General features: G+C 37.6%; 1 pseudogene; it reads right to left on the reverse strand.

Moving 5' to 3' along the window:
* Positions 1-239: 239 nt before the first annotated feature.
* On the reverse strand, positions 240-10,112 carry LOC108430486 (annotated as a pseudogene).
* Between the last annotated feature and the right edge of the window lie 9,459 nt (positions 10,113-19,571).

Genomic DNA, 19,571 nt, shown 5'->3' on the forward strand with positions numbered 1-19,571 from the left:
ATTGGAATGTCAATATGATAAACCTGTCAGACATCAATCAAATACAGGGGCAGAGCTTATTTTCTGATTAAACTTCACAGACATGTAGCTTAAGATGGTCATAGGTGAGTGTATATATATATATATATATAAAACACTTTTTATTTTTAAGGCAGTGGAACCAGACATTTTTCCCAAGTCGTTTTGGGCCTTTTTGTCCATTCTTCATAAAATTCCCACACAATGTAATGGGCAACAGGCATTTTCAAATTATGTCAAAAAACGAAAAAAAAAACCCAACATAATTGGACATACAAGCTTTTTTCATCATTTTTTGAGGCCATGCTTGAATAATATACTTAATGCTATAATATATTGAACAGCTTCCAGTAACTGCAAGATGACATAGGATGAATAATGGAATGACGTTGCAATGAAATAACAACCCTTAAACTAAATTGATGGACATTTGTTCCATTTATATCACTGACATGTTGTATCAAGTAAAGGAACCTATAAGGCAGAGGCCAAGTTTAGAGTTCTAAATATCAGTTCTATGAAAGATTTTAATGCCATCATACTTATATGATAATAGCCATACATATTTTCTCATGTATCAATATATATCCTGTGCAAAAATCATGTATTTGAGTAGAAGTTGAAATGCCCATGAAAAAAAAAGTATTAGTAAGAAGCAATAAAGTAGTTTATAAAGTTAATTTGTCTATACATGCAATTGAGTACAAAAGTACTTCCTTTTAACTGTACTTAAGCATTCAAAGTAAATACACTGAATTTACAGTTATGTTATACTACTATAATTTCTATTTAAGAGACAAGTGTGGCGGAGATTATTGATGAAACTATACCTTTATACTGTAACTCAAATAGAAATGTATGGCATGTGATATATTTAGTGTTGTTACCTTGACCTCTGTCCTATACATTGCATTACTTAAGAATTATGCTTAAGTGTTCTTAAAGAAATACATGTTTATTACTTAATACTAAGGCTCCTTATGTAAATACAATGTCAATTATTTCATAAAACATCTTGCAGTCACTGCCATAATCTGTTCACAAATACTTAAGTACTGCTTTATAAAAACATCAAGATTTAAACAACATACATATAAATTTTGCCAGTAATTTCTTTATGAATAAAATGAAATGCATTGACATAAAGGTAGGTAAACAAAAACTAATGGGTCACTAAAATTTGTAACACCATCACCGAGCTCATAAGGCAAAGGCCTAGTTAAAAGCACTTAACATTAAAGTAAAAGAGTTTAAGTAATATTTCATTAAGGGTATTTCAACTTTTAAAGCAGGATTTTGGTTCAAATGTATGTATACTATTGATAGAAATGCAGAAAACTGATTATACAAAATATGTAAATATGAACAAAATGTGTAAAAATTGCCTAAATACAAGCTGGCCACTTTATCAGAAACCCCTCTCTTGTAGCTCCACCCTATTGGTGTACAGAGTTTTTAGCCATCCTCTAGATCTTCATGAATGGTCAGTTTGTGACCACAGAGCTACTCTTGGCTGGCCTCTCAACCTCCTACATAACATCTGGTCAGTTCAGAAACTGACTAATAATGAATGGTGTAGAGAATGGCAGAAAATGACGATGGAGAAAGGTGAGACAACGTTATCATAGCTAAACTCACTGATCTAATCAGCATAAGCCTTATAATGAGATCCATCTATCGTTAAGCGTGGTACAGATACTTGGGTGGTTCCTAACTCGCTGTGTTATGGGTTACAAGGATTTTTACGAAGACGAATCATTCTGCATCTCTCTCGTTGTGTGAAAACTTTTTCACGTAGTCATTAGCTGAGTACGCAGCCTGTGTGAAGGCCTCCAGCATCAGGCAGTTCAGCTTCTCGTTTATGTTGCTGCCAGAATGGTAGTTCATCACAGGGAAGATGCAGTTCACAGGGACTCCCAGTTTCATGCTGCACTGTTCCATCTGGAAACACAGTGGCATTACTTTATCAGATAAAATGTTTTTTTTATTTTTTTAATTTTTTTTTTTTTGGGGGGGGGGGGGGGTTTGGAATAGAAAAAAGGCATATCAGCACAAACTGGCAAAGTAACTCACTTTCTCCTTGATCTTCTTGCTTTTGTAAATCTTGGTCAAATCCTTCTCTGTCAGTGTGCACGCCTGGTCAACTTTTGTCATGAAAACCAGCTGAGGAATTCCTGCAGCCCAGATAGCAGAGATACATGGATATTCAACAGATTATGCACATGTGAAAAAAGAAATTTCATATTATTTTAATGCTTTTCAAGCAGAAGAGCTTTAGCAGAAGACACACCCCTACTTGCCGATTGTGGACTGAATGTTAGTGTGGCTTACTTACAGGACCACACTTACTTAGGGCTGCATTAGGGGACAATTATTGGTCAATAATCAGCAAAATTATGGGCCCTGTGAAGGTAATCTGTTGTGAGCTGCTGCTGAGGGGCCCTATGGGGTCAGAGAATGCCTGCTAATTATGATTATATAGACTGATTTGTGTGAAGTTTGTTTCCACAGCCTGTCTTGTCACGTGACTCCTTTTGGTAACATTTCATTCGAACCTCGATACACGACATTGTCATACATACCACTGACATAACCATGTTGTGGCAGATGTTATATGCTGTCATGAGTGTTCAGTAATAGAACCGTGTGACCGGGTCATGTTCCCATTATTGGTAATTGCCATGATAGATGTGATCGTGTTTGATATATATTGACATGACAAGTTTATGACATATCGGTGTATGTTTATTTATTTATTTATTAGAAAAGTTCCCTACTTTCTTCGCTTGCTGTACTTGCTGAATCAAGTGAAGAGTGAACCCACCTAATTTACTGGCTTCTGCTCTGATTTCCTTCATTTTCCAGATGACTTTCTTGTCCATTATAGCAACTTTGTCTGCTGCAATAACACTCACTAGGCAGTGAATCTTATCCTTCAGAGTGGGATCTCTGATGTAATATTGATTGTCTTCAGACATTTGAGCATTCTTGTTTGAACTAAACACGAGAGAAAAAAACAACGTAAGTTTATTCAGAAACAACATAACCAAATTAGGATTGATTGTGTGTGTGTGTGTGTGTGTGTGTGTGTGCATGCATATGTTGTTCTCACTTCATAGTTATCTGGTATGTGGCCCTTTAAGGCCTTGATGATGTCATCAGAGCGCACCCCTTTCAGTTGGTGTTCTTCCAGGCCCATCACATCATAGAAGGCAAACTTTTCGAAAGAGAATTTCTCATACTGGAAATGAATAATAATAATAATAGTAATAATTATAATAATAATTTAATAATGTGCTAATGCAAACGTAATGAGATTTCCTCACTGTCTGATTGCCAGTCTGTTTGATTATATTGAACTAACCAAAAAAGTCCCTTAAAAATCAACTCAGTCCATTGATTATACAACACCAAATCAAATCAAACTACAAACATATTTGAGTTTTAATCTGTCTGGTCATGCTGGTCAGCGCTTTCTGCAGTAATGGGGCATCACCACAGTACTTTCAAAAGTGGTGGGTCAAATGCCCGCTCGCCGTGGTTCCAGCAGCACTGGTCTCATGTTTAGGTACCTTCCTGTTTCACATCGAATTATAGTAAATTTAAGTTGCAGAAACGTTTTAACTTATAACAGTGTAAACGTTTAAATAAACGTTTAGAAGAGTAAGGTAATGTAGGCCAGGTGCAGGTAAAAGGAAATAGCTTTTAATGTGTTACTACCATATTAAGTAGATACAACCAGTTTCTTTAATCAAATGAATAAAAATTGGAGTACAAACTTTTGACCAATCACATATTTCACAAGTGTACTCACCTTTTTTGTGAAACTCGTGCCTGTTATATATCTGCATCTGCAGCAGCCAGACAGTTGATGAACTGATGTCCTTCAAAAATGGTTTTGATGGTGTTGATGGTGCTGGATTTCCCTGCTCCAGCTGGTCCATGCAGAAGGAATCGAAGCTCTCTGATTTTCTCATTATTAATTTTGAAGTTCTTTAGGGTTGTGATCATTGGCTGTGGTCTGGTAGGGGGGGGGGGGACAATAAACAATTAGTTCATAGAACCAGAGATGGGAACTAGTCATTAAGTTGCAAGTAAAAAGTGAGTCTCCAGTCTCAATATTCAAGTCTCAAGTTAATACAGGCAAGTCTCAAATCTTAAAACTAAGGTCTTAATCATCACCAAAGCTGGGTAGAATACTTGATGATGATGGAGGGGGACGGAGGACACTGTCCCAGTGGCATAGCTTCTGGGTATGGTTGCATATGTAGTAGACTTGAATGAATGAATGATTGAAATGAATATGATTTTCGTTGATTAGTGATTTAATGAATACTGCTGGCTTGCAGCTTGACTGAGCTTGTAAGCATTACAGCGTAGCATTACTTTACTACTCACAAAAAACAAACTTCTAGCTATCATCAGAGAGTCTGGTAGGCTTTATTTTTCAACATGAGAACAAGAACCTCCTACTTTGACAAGAAGGGCTGTTTTACTGACATGCAAACTGACCAGTCATAGACTGTTGTTGTTGTTTAGTCCACTGACTATACTCTCACTTTACTACTGGTGACTACTTGGCAATTAGCTTGTTGAATCAAATGTGAAAGGTGAATGATGTAGAAGTTCCTTTATTTGAGAAAGGGCTACTGACTCTGGCACTGCACCATGAAGGCAACTTTGGACCTTCTTTACGGCACAATAAGCTACCCACCCTTTCAAAGATCTCAAAAACAATCCAAACCAAATTCCACTGACAGCATTTGACACACTAAATTACAAAAGAAAGCAGTGAAGTCTGTTTGACCTGTATTAAATTGAAAATGGTACAAAATCATAATATTTTATCTGATTTTGATTTTTTTTTTTCACCTTTCCTTTTAACAATACTTGTTTTTTTATTTTTGTTTTCCAATGGAGTCCCGGCTGAGGGATCAAGTTAAGTTAAGTGATACTTTTTTAATCCCACAAATGGGGAAATTCTACCTCCGCTTTTAACCCATCCGTGAAGTGAAACACCACATACACACTAGTGAATAGACACACACTAGGGGGCAGTGAGCACACTTGCCCGGAGCGGTGGGCAGCCCTAACCATGGTGCCCGGGGAGCAGTTGGGGGTTAGGTGTCTTGCTCAAGGACACCTAAGTCATGGACTGTCGGCACTGGGGATCGAACCGGCAACCTTCCGGTTACAGGGCCAGTTCCCACAACTGCCCCCAAAACTCAAATACCTAAAATCTCTCCAATTTGCTGAGCAAAATTGGACACTTCACGATGGTCCTAGTGTTTTCATTTAAATACAGGCCAAAACAGATCCCTCCCCCCAAGTAATTAACTTTGGTAATAAATATTTGGCAGCAAAACATGATAGAAGTGTTGCTAAATTAACAAATTTAACAGTTGTACTAATACTGATCTAATAAATTCTGCAATGTGCATCACTTTCTGAAGCGGAACATTAATTATGGTTTTGTTTCCCAGTGCCAATGGTTAAAATTAAGGTAGCTTCATATCTACTAGTGTTAATGTATGCTACTATATCACTGCAACTAGCATGTTTACAGGGGTCACATGAACAGCATTTTACATCCATACCATAATTTAAAATATGTCTGTTACTGCAGTTCAAAATATATGCAACAGTTATATAATAGCAGTATACTGTCTTCACATGCATCATTGCTCACTAGCAGCTCAACACAGAGTCACCTGACAACAACTATTAAAAATATGTAAGCCCATCAAGCTTTTTGGCTTCAAGTGAAGTCCCATGATATGATGTTAAAGAATGTCTGTGGACTTACTTCCACTGGGCAGTCCTCCATTCATTGAGTTCTGCAGGAAAGGCAAAAGTTGTTGTAGGAGCAAATATATAAAATTGTATGGGATGTGTTTCTGTGGCTATATATAGAAATAATTCAAAATCTATTCAGAAAGGTTGGCAGGTACCTTCTGTATTATACCACTTCAATAACATTCAGTCAAAAAGCTTTCATGTTTATAAATAACAGGCATTGTTGAATAAATTTCATCATTCTTTCCTCAACTCAATTAATGGGCAACTTGTGCTAGACTGCCCTTCCTGCAGACAGTGAAGGACCCACATGATTGCATAGATACTTCTACCACATAAAAATGGCAAAAAAATTATGTTAAAAATGGAATAAATTGAGGTCTTCAGTCTACCAATATTAAAGCTGATGTTACACAATGGTGAACTGGTTTTTTTAGAACATGTGGCAGGCATCAAATTTGGAATGAGCCAAATTTGGTAAAACATAAAATATTGTGAGCAAGAATTTGTTGCTTGCTTTTTTTTTTTTTTGTCATTTCGCACTTTGTGTATTTGGAATTATACTAAAACCAATTTCAAACATATTTGGAGCTGGTTTTAGTATTTTATTTATATATATATATATATATATATATATATATATATATATATATGAGAGGTCAGGTCAGATACTGATGTTTTTGTGAGGTCAGACACTGATGTTGGACTAGAAGGCCTGGCTTACAGTCTCTGCTCTAATTCATCCCAAAGGTGCTCTATCAGGTTGAGGTCAGGACTCTGTGCAGGCCAATCAAGTTCTTCCTCACCAAACTTGCTCATTCATGTCTTTATGGACCTGCTTTGTGCACTGGTGCAGTCTCATGTATATATATGGAAGAGAAACACTGCCAACTGTGTTAACATCAGCTAAGAGACACGTTAACATTACTCTGCCCTGAAAAAATATAAACTGGGATTGAAATGTCATATTTGAATCTGTTCTCAGTAGAAGATGCGTTTATATTTCAAAATTTCACTTAGAAAATCAACAAAACGTGGTGATGGCAGCACAAATGAACATAAACTCAAGAAAGCATGACCCAAAAAAAGTCACAGTGTATGGTATGTAAACGCTTTTATATTTGGTCAAATTTGAGCATTTCTTTCCTTTTTCTTTTTTGTTTTATTTGTGTGAATGTGAAACTGAGCAGTCTGTTATAATAAGCCGTATGTAAGGGTGTGAATAAAGGCCATAGCCAGTGAAGTGAGGAATTCATACATACCAACAATGACCATAGCAGAGCATGAGGTGTCACCAGACAAATTAGTCAGCTGTAATGTATATTTCCCTTCATCTTCCTTGTTAACATTCATGATTTCCAAGATAAACTTTCTACCATTTTTTCTCTTTGTGTTTGCCATGCACAAGTTGTAAGCAATAGTCATTCTTCTGCCACTCTGCTTCAACTTCTCCTGTGTTCGCCTCACAGCAAAGAGTAACATTTTGTCCAAGTCTCACTTGTTGATCAGCCAGAACAGAGAGAAATGCTGTTGAAAAGAGGACAACATGATTAGAAAAAGATCTAACACACCCAGCAGGGAATGTTTATGAACTTGAGTGAAATCTCATTCTTAATCCATAGGGTTTAATATGATGTTGGTCCACCCTTTGCAGCTATAACAGCTTCAACACTTCTTGGAAAGTTTTCCACAAGGTTTAGGAGTGTGTTTATGGGAATTTTTGACCGCTGACCCCGCTCTGTTATTTAACGTGTTGTCATTCCCAATTGCTTCCACTTTGTTATAATCCCACTGACAGTTGACTGTGGAATATTTAGTAGTGAGGAAATTTCACAACTAGACTTGTTACACAGTTGGCGTCCGATCATGGTACCGCACTGGAATTGACTGAGCTCCTGAGAGCGACCCATTCTTTCACTAATGTCTGTAGAAGCAGTCTGCAGGCCTAGGGGCTTGGTTTTATACACCTCTGGCCATGGAAGTGACTGGAAGACCTGAATTCAATGATTTGGATGGGTGAGTAAATACTTTTGGAAATATAGTGTATTATACTACTGGAGTTTTTAAACACTGTGTCCACTCACTGTCCACTCTGTTATATATGACTACCTTGTTCATCCACCTTGCAGATGTAAAGTTAGAGAAACTAGCTCATCATACAGCCTTTCAGGACTACTAACATAAACCTCAGTAAACTTGCTTTTACTACTTTTGTCTGCTTTTGTGAATTTTCTTATCATTTCAGCTCAGTACGTGTTGTGATACATAAGGACTGATGTAATGGACTTCATAAATGTCTGTATAGGCTATATACAAATATATGTAAACTCACCAGGTTTTGATGAAAATGATCCCATGTTTGAATCTCTGGAAGACAAAATTTATTTATAAATTTATATTAAAATTTTTATAGGTTGTGTTTTTTGCCACACATTCTCTTTAAGTTCAATATGGAAATAATGATGTATGATTGAACTATGATGGCAATGTGGCCTGGCCCTGAAGCAGAAAGACAGCCTCAAATGCTTCCACCACTTTTAAAACTTTTAGTTTTGTTTTCTTTTAATCAAAGACAGGCTTTTTTTAACATGGCATTTCTAATTATAGGCAACAACACACTTGCCTATATGTACATCTGTATGAATGCAGACATTTTTCCCCACATTTACTTCTATCTTTAAGAACACAGTTGGCCATAATGACAATATTAGATTAAAATATAGTAAATAAATTTCATACGTGAAAATAGAAATACTGGATGAAAACAAAATGTAAAGTATGGTTGGTATGATTGTAGCCCGCCATGATTTTTATATTATACCAAACAGAACTTAAAGAGAATGTGAGGCCATTTGTCAAAATAACTGAACAGTGAATTAATTTAACAAAACAATGACACATTATAATGAAGGTTTATAGAATGTCCAAGTCAAATCTCAGATCTTAGTCCCATAGAAATGCTGTAGGGGAACTTTAAGCAAGATAGATAGGTAGATAGATAGATAGAACTTCATTGGTCCTGAAGGGAAATTGTGATGTTTCAGTAGCATGACATATAATTGCACATAAACATACATATTGCTGATGTCAGATCAAAACCTTGTATGTCCAAAATAGCAACTTTCCAGGAGAAGGAAAAACTTACTTTACTTTTAATGTAAATCAGTGGAACGAGACTTTTTTCCAAGTAATTTTGGGCCATTTCTGTTGGTCTATCCATCAAGAAATTTGGATAGAATGTAAAAGGCAAAAGGTATTTTTAAATGTTGTCAAAACCTGAAAATTGACAAAAATTGAGACACAGTTTTAACAGTTATGTGCAAAGTTTTGGGTGCCCGTCATCAAATGAAAGGTTCATTGATTTTGCGTCCTGTTCTGCACACTTAAATGCACAATTACTGTTTACTTGCTAAATTAAACTTAGAATTAAATAAAACATTAAAAACAAAAATGTTGCCTGTGTAAGTTATACTTTATGGTTTATTTTTTCCAGGATGTTAACCTAAGCAAATAAATAATAATTATGCCTTATAATTTGTAGACAAATGCCATATTGTCCCTTGCAGATAATGTGTTAACTTCTTTTCTGACTGCGCATGCAAGCAAGCCGTCAAACGTCATACAGTGCACGTGTGCATTTCTAATTTGTTGAATGTGACTGCAGAGCATAACTAGAGCAAAAAGAAATCGGATGATGCATTCAGAATTACACAAGAATGCATGGAACACGTCGTTTGGAAGCGTGGCAGGTTTAGCCTCCACTAACACAGGGCATGTGCAGGTATAGTCGTTCATATTTGAACACTTTTATTTTATGTTTTAGCAAATAAACAGGCACATTTATTTTTTTATGTTTTTAGCAAATAGACAGAAATTGTTCACCTAAATTTGCAGGGAAATGGCATGTTCATAAAGGATGTATTCATTTCTGACATGTAAGCAAGCCATCAATTGTCATAGATAAAACATTTGTATTCCTCTCTTTTTGTTGAATGAATGATTGTAAATAATAAGATGAAACAGAATAGAAAATAGAGGATAAATGCAAAATTAAACATTATGAGGTTTGGAAGCATGTCAGGTTTAGCCATGACAAACAGCACATGTGCTGATATAATAATTCACATCTGAACTCTTTAATTTTATGATCTCACACAGCAGGTTACAGCAGTGTTTTCTTACCTTTATAAGACGTGATGCTGAGGTCTGTGTCTTTCTCCTCATCTGTCTAAAGCCCTGTGTCTCCAATTCTTCCTGCCCATATATGTATGCTCATTTCTCTTTCACTTTAAACTCCATGAAGATAAAGGAGCAGAAGGGGACAGGGTGGGGTGCTTATATCAGTATATTTCAGACACAGTTTTCTTGATGGCTGAAACTGAAAGCATCTTGGAGGTCACAAACTTGCTTATATTTTTGATACTTTAGTGTTTACATATTTTCACACAATTAATGCAGACTTACTTTGAGCTTGGGATAACATACAGTGCCACTCAAGAGCCTGTCTCAGCCATCTCCCCTTCCCCGCTCTGCATCCTCTACTTAATGGTTTGCATCCTCCTGCTTGTGAATAAAAAATTTTGTTTTTTTGTACTTTTCCCTTGGGAGTGGTGTGTTGTATAATTCTTGCCCCTTATTTACTGGGGAGACCCCATCTGGCTTACTTCTCCCTCTCACCTGAGAGCACAGAGGATTATGTCAAACTAAAGGAAGAGTTTCTCACTCACATTGGCTTATTTGTCCCCCACATTTCCTGAAGGGAATCACAGTTGGGGCTACAACAGGCACTGAAACAACTAATGGCTCAGCTTCTTACTAAGAGATGGCTGCAATTCAGTCAACTCACTAAAGAGACAACAGTGGAGCATGTGGCTATGTATGGATTTTTGAGGACCCTATTTGTGAAGTTGAGGAAATCCGTAGGTTTCAAGAGTCCCAGGAACCAACATCAAGGATCTGCTGAAAGCCACTGACCCTGCTGAAGATCCAACTGGAAAGGAAACCTCACAGGATTTAAAAAGAGGGAGACCCTCTTTAGGAGGAAAGAGTCCTTATAAGGCCTTATAAGAGGCCATTAGGGGAAATGTAGAGGTCCATGACCACTGAACCAGCTGTTGCTTCAAAGACTTGGTTTGCCAGTTGTAATGAACATGACAACATCTCTATGAATGCTCCACTGAGGAAACTTGAGCTGAACGGCCAACTCACAGCTCGAGTAGGACCATAACCCTGGTTCATTTCTAATCATTTGTCCATCATTACCTTCCATACACTGGAACACTTTCATGGAGATCTGCACTATGCTCCTGCTGTCCTGGTGAGAATTGGAGATGAGAAGGGTGAGTGACTTATTGTTGGTATCATGCCTAACCTCCCAGTATCCCTTCTGAGTGGCAGAGATTTTTCAGGGTTAAGTCAAGGACACCAAAGCAGGAAGGAAGCTAAAACATGCTTGGAAAAACATGAGGCTGAGAATGTTACTGTGGCACCTTTGCCAAATGAGTATATTTTATTGCGGAAGGGCCTTCTGTATTAAATTGTCCCCAGAAGGAAGGAACTACTAGAATTACTGATGGATTAAAGCACTCCCTTTGTGTCTTGCCTAATGGCTAAGGCATGTAAATTTAAAATAAACAACTTTGTACTTCTGTTTATCACCCTGAAACAGATAGATTGGTAGAGAGGTACAACCAGTCTCTGAAAAATATAATGAGAGGCTCACTTCTTAGGATAGCTGGGACTGGGAGCTGTGTCTTCCCTATGAATTATTCCCTGTTCTGGAAACATGCCAGACATCCACAGGCTTTACCACGTTTGAGTTAATCTATGGCTGGCAGCCTACTGGCTTGCTAGATGTGGCCCATGAGGCCTGGGAAAGTCAACCTACCCCTTTCCACTCTGTGTTGTAGTATACACCCAGGAAATACAACCGATTCAAGGAGGCCCAGAGGACACAGCAGCCACACCCATCCATTGGAGATCTGCCCTGGAGATCTGCCCTGGAGATGGAGCTTTGATCCTGATCCATTAACCTTAAGTTCCTGGCTCAAAGGCAAGGCCCTTTCAGTGTTACAGATTTAGTAGACCCTCTTAATTACAAAATAAACTGACCTGGTAAACATAACAAGCAGCAGTTGTAAAATGTAAATGTTAAAAGAAATGAACTGTTATGTGCTCATCAGGTTTTTCAGACACTCCATGCTTAACTCAGAATTATAGAACCATCAGACAGTGCTTGTTCCAGCCCTATAGTGCTTGTCCCAAAGCCTGACTGAAGCTGGAGATTCTACAGTGACTTCCACTGGCTGACTGAGGCAGCTGCCTTTGACTCCACTAACCTGAATTCATTATCTTGTGGACTGTTTTGGCCAAATTTATCTCTACTCTTGATCTCAGCATGCCAGGGTACTTACAAGTGGCTCTTACTCTTGAGGCCAAGAAGCTTTGACTGTATGGTTTTGTCCCTGCAAGATGTGTGATGCTGTGTATTTCAGGTGAAGCCTCATGCAGCTTCCCTCCTTGGAAATGTCAAAGGTCTCTTTGAGTTAATTATATCAAAGCTACACCAGAGCAACCAGACACTCTCTAAGTTGTTGAAACTCTACAAAAACATATGGTTTAGTACCCGTGTTGTGGGTGGCAGCACCATGTCCAACAAGAAAGCAGTTCACAGGGTGGTCTCTAAACTCTTGCAACAATAGGTGGGTAAGTAGCTGTGTGGACTAACGCTCACTCATGTTTTTCAGATCAGTGTACCCTTAATGCACTCTGAAGCTTGAGAACCCAGACATTCTAGAACATATGATGAACTATCTATTTTGTCAAGAAGAATTTCAAAACATGTAATTCCACTGCACAAAGAAATTGATGCCTCAGGCCTTAATAACTGTAGACCCATCTCAAAATTGTCTTGCTTAGCCTTAGAATCCTTAGTCAATGACCAACTTCAGACATTGCTCCATAGAAATTCAGTCTTCTCAAATTAACAATCTGGTTTTAGAGAAAATCATAGGACAATCTTTTCAGTGCAATTGACAGAAAGACACATGGTGCAGTCTCTGACTATTCCTTGCTTTTAAACAGTCTATATTTTGATTTTGACCACAGAGCTACCAACTAGATATAGAATAGATAAAAATTGTCCAAATTTTTAGTTCTTCCTTATTTTTTCTTTTACATTTTTTATGTTATTTAGTGTGCAGCTCTTACAACATAATGTCTGCTTAATTAATCTATCAGAGCTGTGTATGTATACTTACTTCTTTCTATCTTGTTTTGAAGTTATTGCATGTCACATTTGGTAATAACATCAGTTCTTCAGAAAAATGTGGGAGACTGGACTGGAGTTATAGATACATGACTCATGGTTATTTATTTATTTTTACAAACACTATTATCAAGTAACAGATGAGGTAAATATTCTGAGATTACACCGAATCAGGCATGTCTTCAAATGTTGTTACTCTACTAGAGCTGGGCGATATGGCCTGAAAAAAAAATCTTCGATTTTTTCACAAAAAATCCGATTTTCGATTTTAATAGATTTTTTTCTCTTGCTAAAATCAAACTACAGATGACAAAGAATTGGGTCAAAACCAGTTTTATCTTTTTTGTGTTTTGACAGAAACAAGCCAAAAAACAAGCTTGTAGATGAGATGGCAGACCATCCCATTGTAAACAGTGATGGAACTTAGTGAACACTGTAAATGAACATACAGTAACTTTCTCCAACATAGCTTGGATTCAAAATTGCCCTGACATTTCACCTTCAAATTAAAATGCATCTTCAACCAAAATATATAAATAAATAATAATAAATAAAATGTCTTGATAAAACTGACAATTTTTTTTTTTTCAATTTGGCAATTTAATATGCCAGCTTGTTATTGCGTAAGCACCTTTCCCCCAATGGATTAGACAAAACTTGGTACCCTAAATATGTAAACAAATAATCATAAACTGTAGTGCATACACAACCTTCTGTTATTCATTGCTTTTTAAACATTTTTAGCCAGGAAGATGAGTCTGTCCACCACATCTGGCTTGAGGCTTGCCCGGTGGCATGTAACAATGCTACCCCCCACACTGAAAACCCTCTCTGAGGGGGCACTTGTAGCTTGGATTGAGAGGTATTTCTTTGCCAGATTTCCCAGCCTTGGGAAGTTTGGTTCATGGCGCTTCCACCACTCAAGTGGATCAGTATCAGGATCTACCTCTGGGGTCAAGAGGTAGGTGGCCAGCTCAGTCTCCAATTTCTCTACCTCTGTCTGATGTGGAGAGAGAACTGGTGCACTCTTCCTGAAAAAGGTCGCTAATGTCATTTTCTTCTTGGGTGGAGGCTGTGGTTCTCTTTGGCACCCCTGAGAAGATGGACCAGGCTGTTTTGATGCACACATGCCAACAGACACAAGCTCAGTAACCGCTCTTTTTTTGACATGATCAACCTTGCCTGGGTCAATGTAGCTTGTGCGGAACCTTGGGTCCATCAGTGAGGCCATGTCCAGCAGTTCATCCTGCCTAGGGTCACTGTATTTGTCAGCAAGATAACTCATTATCTTCCTTTTTATTGTTTTGGAGAGGTCGGTGTCTTCTTCTCCTGCTAGGAGCTAACTGGTTTTAAATAAATGGAGGATTGGTTTAACGTATGAAACGCTGACGTAATCCTCCCCAGAAAGAGCATCTGTAAAATTCTGGATGGCCCAACGGCTTTGTTTACAGACTCCAGCACGTCAAGATCTTGCCAGGTGGGCACAAGGTGCCGGGTTTTCTTGTCAGCACCCAGGACACGGACTATAGCCTTCTCCTGTGCAAGAAATCTCTCAATCATTTTTTGCCATGAGCCCCATCTGGTTGGGGCTCATGGGGTTGGTTGGGTTATTAGTTGATGAGCGGGAAGACCTAACTCAGCCTGTACTTCAGTCATCTCTTTTCTTTTTTTCCAGCTGTAAGAGAAGGCAGACACAGCTTTTTTGCAAATCCCAATGGCACGGTCAATTCGTGGGTCCTTCACACCATTCTCTGTAAAATAAAGAATACAAAAACTAAACATTTTGGAGAGTGTTTACAAACATGAAGACATGCTATTTCAGTATTTTACTAAAGCGCGAGCACACACACGCACACACATGGAAAAAATCTCAGGCATAGTGCCTGCTATCAGGCATTCTAAAAGTATTTAACATTTGTTTGTAGATAGCCACAACTTATTTGAAACATCAATTAGTGTGTGTACAGGGATTAAAGCAAGACATATTATTTAGGCATAAAATTATGTCTTGCTTTAAGCCCTATACACATGCATGCGCGCGCACACCTGTGCGTACACACACACACACACACACACACTATAGTCTACCATTGTGATTAATCATAATATATTTTTTGCAGTATGTATGTTGTGTATAAGCTACTGGACACCTTAATTTATTTCTCAATAAATAAAGTATCTATATACATATATTATAATCATGCATGTAGCCTACATTTTGTGTATATTTTACACATGATAAAATGAATCAATTATAATATGCATTAATTGAGCTGTTCAATTCATTTAATCACAATTCATTTAATCACTTATTTTTTGAATAATTTGAATGCTAGACCCTTACCTATAGCATTGTGCAGTCTGTGTCCAAAACACTGGAGACTTGGCCACTCGTTGTCTTTCAGCGCTTTGATCATATTGGTGGCGCTGTCCGTAGTCATACAGCTGAGTCGGTCTTCGGCTAGGTTCCAAGAGCTTAGAGTATCTTTTATTCCTTGGGCGATTACTTCGCCCTTGTGATCCTCGGGGAAGTACGCCGTTTGAAGGCAGACACTTCGTAGAGCCCAGGTGTGGTTAATAAAATGCACAGTTAAACTCATGTAGGGCTGCATTGTTTGGCTGGACCACAGGTCAGTAGTGGCAGCGTAATACGACACATCCTCCTCCAGCTCTCTAGTGATTCTTTGGCGTGTGCTGTTATACAGGTGTGGCAAGGCAACTTCAGAAAAATATTTACGGCTTGGTAGCGCATACTTCTGGTCTAAAACTTTCAACATGTTAATGAATCCTGACTTTTCCACAGTATATATGGGCACCATGTCTTTTGCAATAAACAGCGCTACAGCATCTGTGATTCCTTCCACCGTGCTCCATTCTTATCATATGTGTCAGGGACAGTCGCTTGCTTTACTTTGGATGGCGTGCTAGTGTTGCGGCTGCTTTCACTCCGCTGGGAGCAGCTCTTCTCCCACTCCGCTGCATGCCTCTGCTTAAGGTGTTGGAATAAATTTGTAGTGCTGCTTCCTTTGGAAACGACCGTTTTAAAACACACCTTACAGCGAGGACTTGTTTGGTCTGCGTCCGTTGGCGCAAAACCGAACCAATTCCAGACCACGGAGCTGGTTACTCCTTTCTTGGGCACAAGTTCTGTCTTTCCCCCAACAGCCGTCATGTTGTTTGTACAAGCGCGCGGGAGGAGGGGCTAAGGTGATTCTGAATTACGGGAGCCCAAAGGGTCAGTGGCGGAAATTAAATCTGAGAAAAATCGATTTTCATAAAAACACATCGTCCTTAACTGTAAATTCGAATTAATCGATAAAATCGATTTATCGCCCAGCTCTATACTCTACTATGAATCACTGGCAAAACGCTCAGAAATCAGTCTGAAACTCAAACTGTGCCAAATATATCATTTTATATACATACTTTAAATATGTTTAGCTTTATCTTTCTTTACTATTATTTTGACAATTATTTAGTTGTTATTGCTATAATTTAGTAGCGACAAGAAAATTAGCTTGTATAATATAATATTACAATGCTATTACCCACTTATTACATTTCAACATTTCAAATAAAGTGCTACCAATGAATCCATGCTTGAAAATTCAGTCCTGTGGCTACAAATATAAAAAAATAAATGAACAGAATTGAGCCAAGTACAGAGCCTGGTGGTACACCACAGTGAATAATTTGCTTATTCGAAATGTGCCTTTGTGCAGTTGTATAATGTGTTCCTAAAAGGTCTAAAATCAATTTAATCAATCAAATTTCAGTTTACTATGATTAGATATAAGCATGCAAGCTTAGCATAGAACCACCTATCAAGTGCATTATGCCTGTGAGGCACAGAGCTTAATAAGCACAGGCAAACAGTGGAGCTGTTTCCAAGCTCAAGACAAAAGAGAAACTGAAACTTCAGCTATGAAGAGATTACCTCTACCAAAACATTCTATTGGGGTGTAATCCTACTCCAGACAGTAATAGAATTTGGGATTCAATAACAGGGATTGTTAGTGCATATTTTGGTCACATCAAGGCAGATGTGGCATCTTCTTAAGAATGTACATTTGGCTCTGAGAGCTGAAAAACGCTGAAAAAAGTGTTTGAGGCCTGTTCCAAGGCTTTGTGTCTGCTGCTTTTGTTATAGGAAGTCTCAGCAACACACCTTTGAGATACTACCTCTAATTTTTGTCTGGCTTTGAGAGGTGGGGAACATTTCATACAATGGAATATGTAATCAGTAGTGCTTCCAATACACATATATTATTTTGTGTGATTCTTCCAGGACAGTATAATGTAACAATAATCTTGTATACTCTCAGAAGTCAGTCCAAGCTTGGAGAGTGTAAATTTTATATAAAGTTTATTTAGATTGAGATTTCCAATATTTTATTTCCCGCTGCTGGTGCTGTTAGAGCTGCATCTTCAGGGCTAAATTACTGTGAAGGCCTGGAGAGGGAGAGGCGAGATTGTCGAGTGCTACCATTGTAATTTGTTCCCTCACTGGTTGTAATGTGAAGTGCTAGAAACCTTCACTCTGTAACACTACACTACACTACAGCACAATAATGCTAATTTCTGCTAGTATTCTATTGGATATGCAGTGTTAAGTTAGTGTTAGGCTAACGGTGGTGTATGTTAGCAGTGGTTTACACTGACTTTCCCACATTGGGTAAAACACCAATGGCAGCACTAGTTTAAACTCTGACGTTTGAAGCCTGTAATGTGCTTTACTGTGTATGTTGTAGTGTTTCAGTAAATCCTTCAGGAACTTGAAGCCTCATTCTTAACACTGGAGAAGGCTTTAGTACAGTACGCTTCACTTCAATTAGAGCGGAAAAATACAACCTTACAAGCTCTTATAATTGGTTAAACACTTCTTATAATGCATGATGTTAACAATTCATAATGCATAATAAGCATGGTTATAATGTGTAATGCATTTTTATGAATGTTTGTTTATAGCCATGTTTATGATGCCTTATGCATGCATTATAACATGCTACAAATGTGTTTACTCATGCTTACAAAAGTGACATTCATAGAAAATGAATGCTTTTTGCCTTAATCAAATATTTTGCTGATTTCCATCATTCAATGAAGCTGAAACTACGTGTAGCACATCAGCTTAAATATTGTTCTGCATCTCTTCCTTATGAATGATTTCCATGCATTTTTCCAGCTGAACTAACTGACTGAAGAGTTTAGTAACAAAAACAGCTTTTTTTTGAAGGAAACATGGTTTTCAAGATACACGCATAAGCACTGAATAACATGTTTATAAATATAATACCTATTTATGAACATTTATGAACAGATTAAGATAGTGACATAACATGACATAAGAAGTAAATGATTTGACTTGATGTATTATTGACCTTAATAGAAAAGTAACAAATATTTCTGTCATTCCTACAACGATTAAAAAGCATCAGTTTTGTATATTTCTATTTGAGTTCAATTACAAAAGTACAATTAGTAACAATGAATAATAACAGACCCTAATAAACTGAACTTAACTAATATTTTGTTAAATCATTAAGAAATGGTACAATCTGAATTATCATTTTTAGTGAAATACAAATAGTCAGCAATTATTTTGAATGGTAGAAATAGTATAGGAATTATAATTGTTAATGATTTAGCCGTTTATACACGCATTTTAACTATAACATTAGAAATTTAAAATCAGAGCTCAACAAACAGCATCAGATGAAGCATTTATTTAGTCTTATAACAATAAAAACAATTATCACGAACATCCTGTTGTTAGGCATAAAAGTTCTCAATGGCAATTAAAAGTTTATTATATATTTCCTTAGATGGTAATAATTATTATTTCAGACTCTGTTATAAAGTGGTGATGTATAATGTATTTATAAAGATATTTTGCATTATTTGTAACTTTAAATATAATACATTTATGAAAGAGACTTCCATAGTGCTTTAGCTATTTTGTTCCATTTGTGTTCCATTTGTTGACGATTAACAAAATAGGGTTAGAATAGAACAAATGTTAATTACCTCAGTTCTGTCAATGCAAAGTCATTTACTTCATAAAATATCTCATACTGTCTTGAGCCTACTGGAATAAGTTTGCTCATGAATGTCCAAACACTGCTTTATAAAGTTATTCAGTACGGTTATTGCATGTGTTATGAAGTCCTTGCTATGAGCTGAGCTTCCCTTGCAGTCTTAGAGAAATCGCCACTGCTCCGTCCGTCGCTACTACGCGCCCTTGAATTATAACTTTTGAAACACGATTCTACAGATTCTCCGTCGCGCTGTCGGATCGGTAACATATACACTCGGGTTGTAACTTGAAGTTCACCTTCAAGTTGTGTCATGTTAGGTGCTTTGGGAGCTGTAGGAGCTTTCTGTGGGCATGGGGGGTTTCCACTTCCACCGCACTCCATATCATTACCAAGACAATGGGCGTTAATCGCTTCACAGCAGGGGAGTGGGCTACATGGTCGCTGGTTTCCCT

This window comes from Pygocentrus nattereri, chromosome 6, assembly GCF_015220715.1.
Source record: "Pygocentrus nattereri isolate fPygNat1 chromosome 6, fPygNat1.pri, whole genome shotgun sequence".
Lineage (NCBI taxonomy): Eukaryota > Metazoa > Chordata > Actinopteri > Characiformes > Serrasalmidae > Pygocentrus > Pygocentrus nattereri.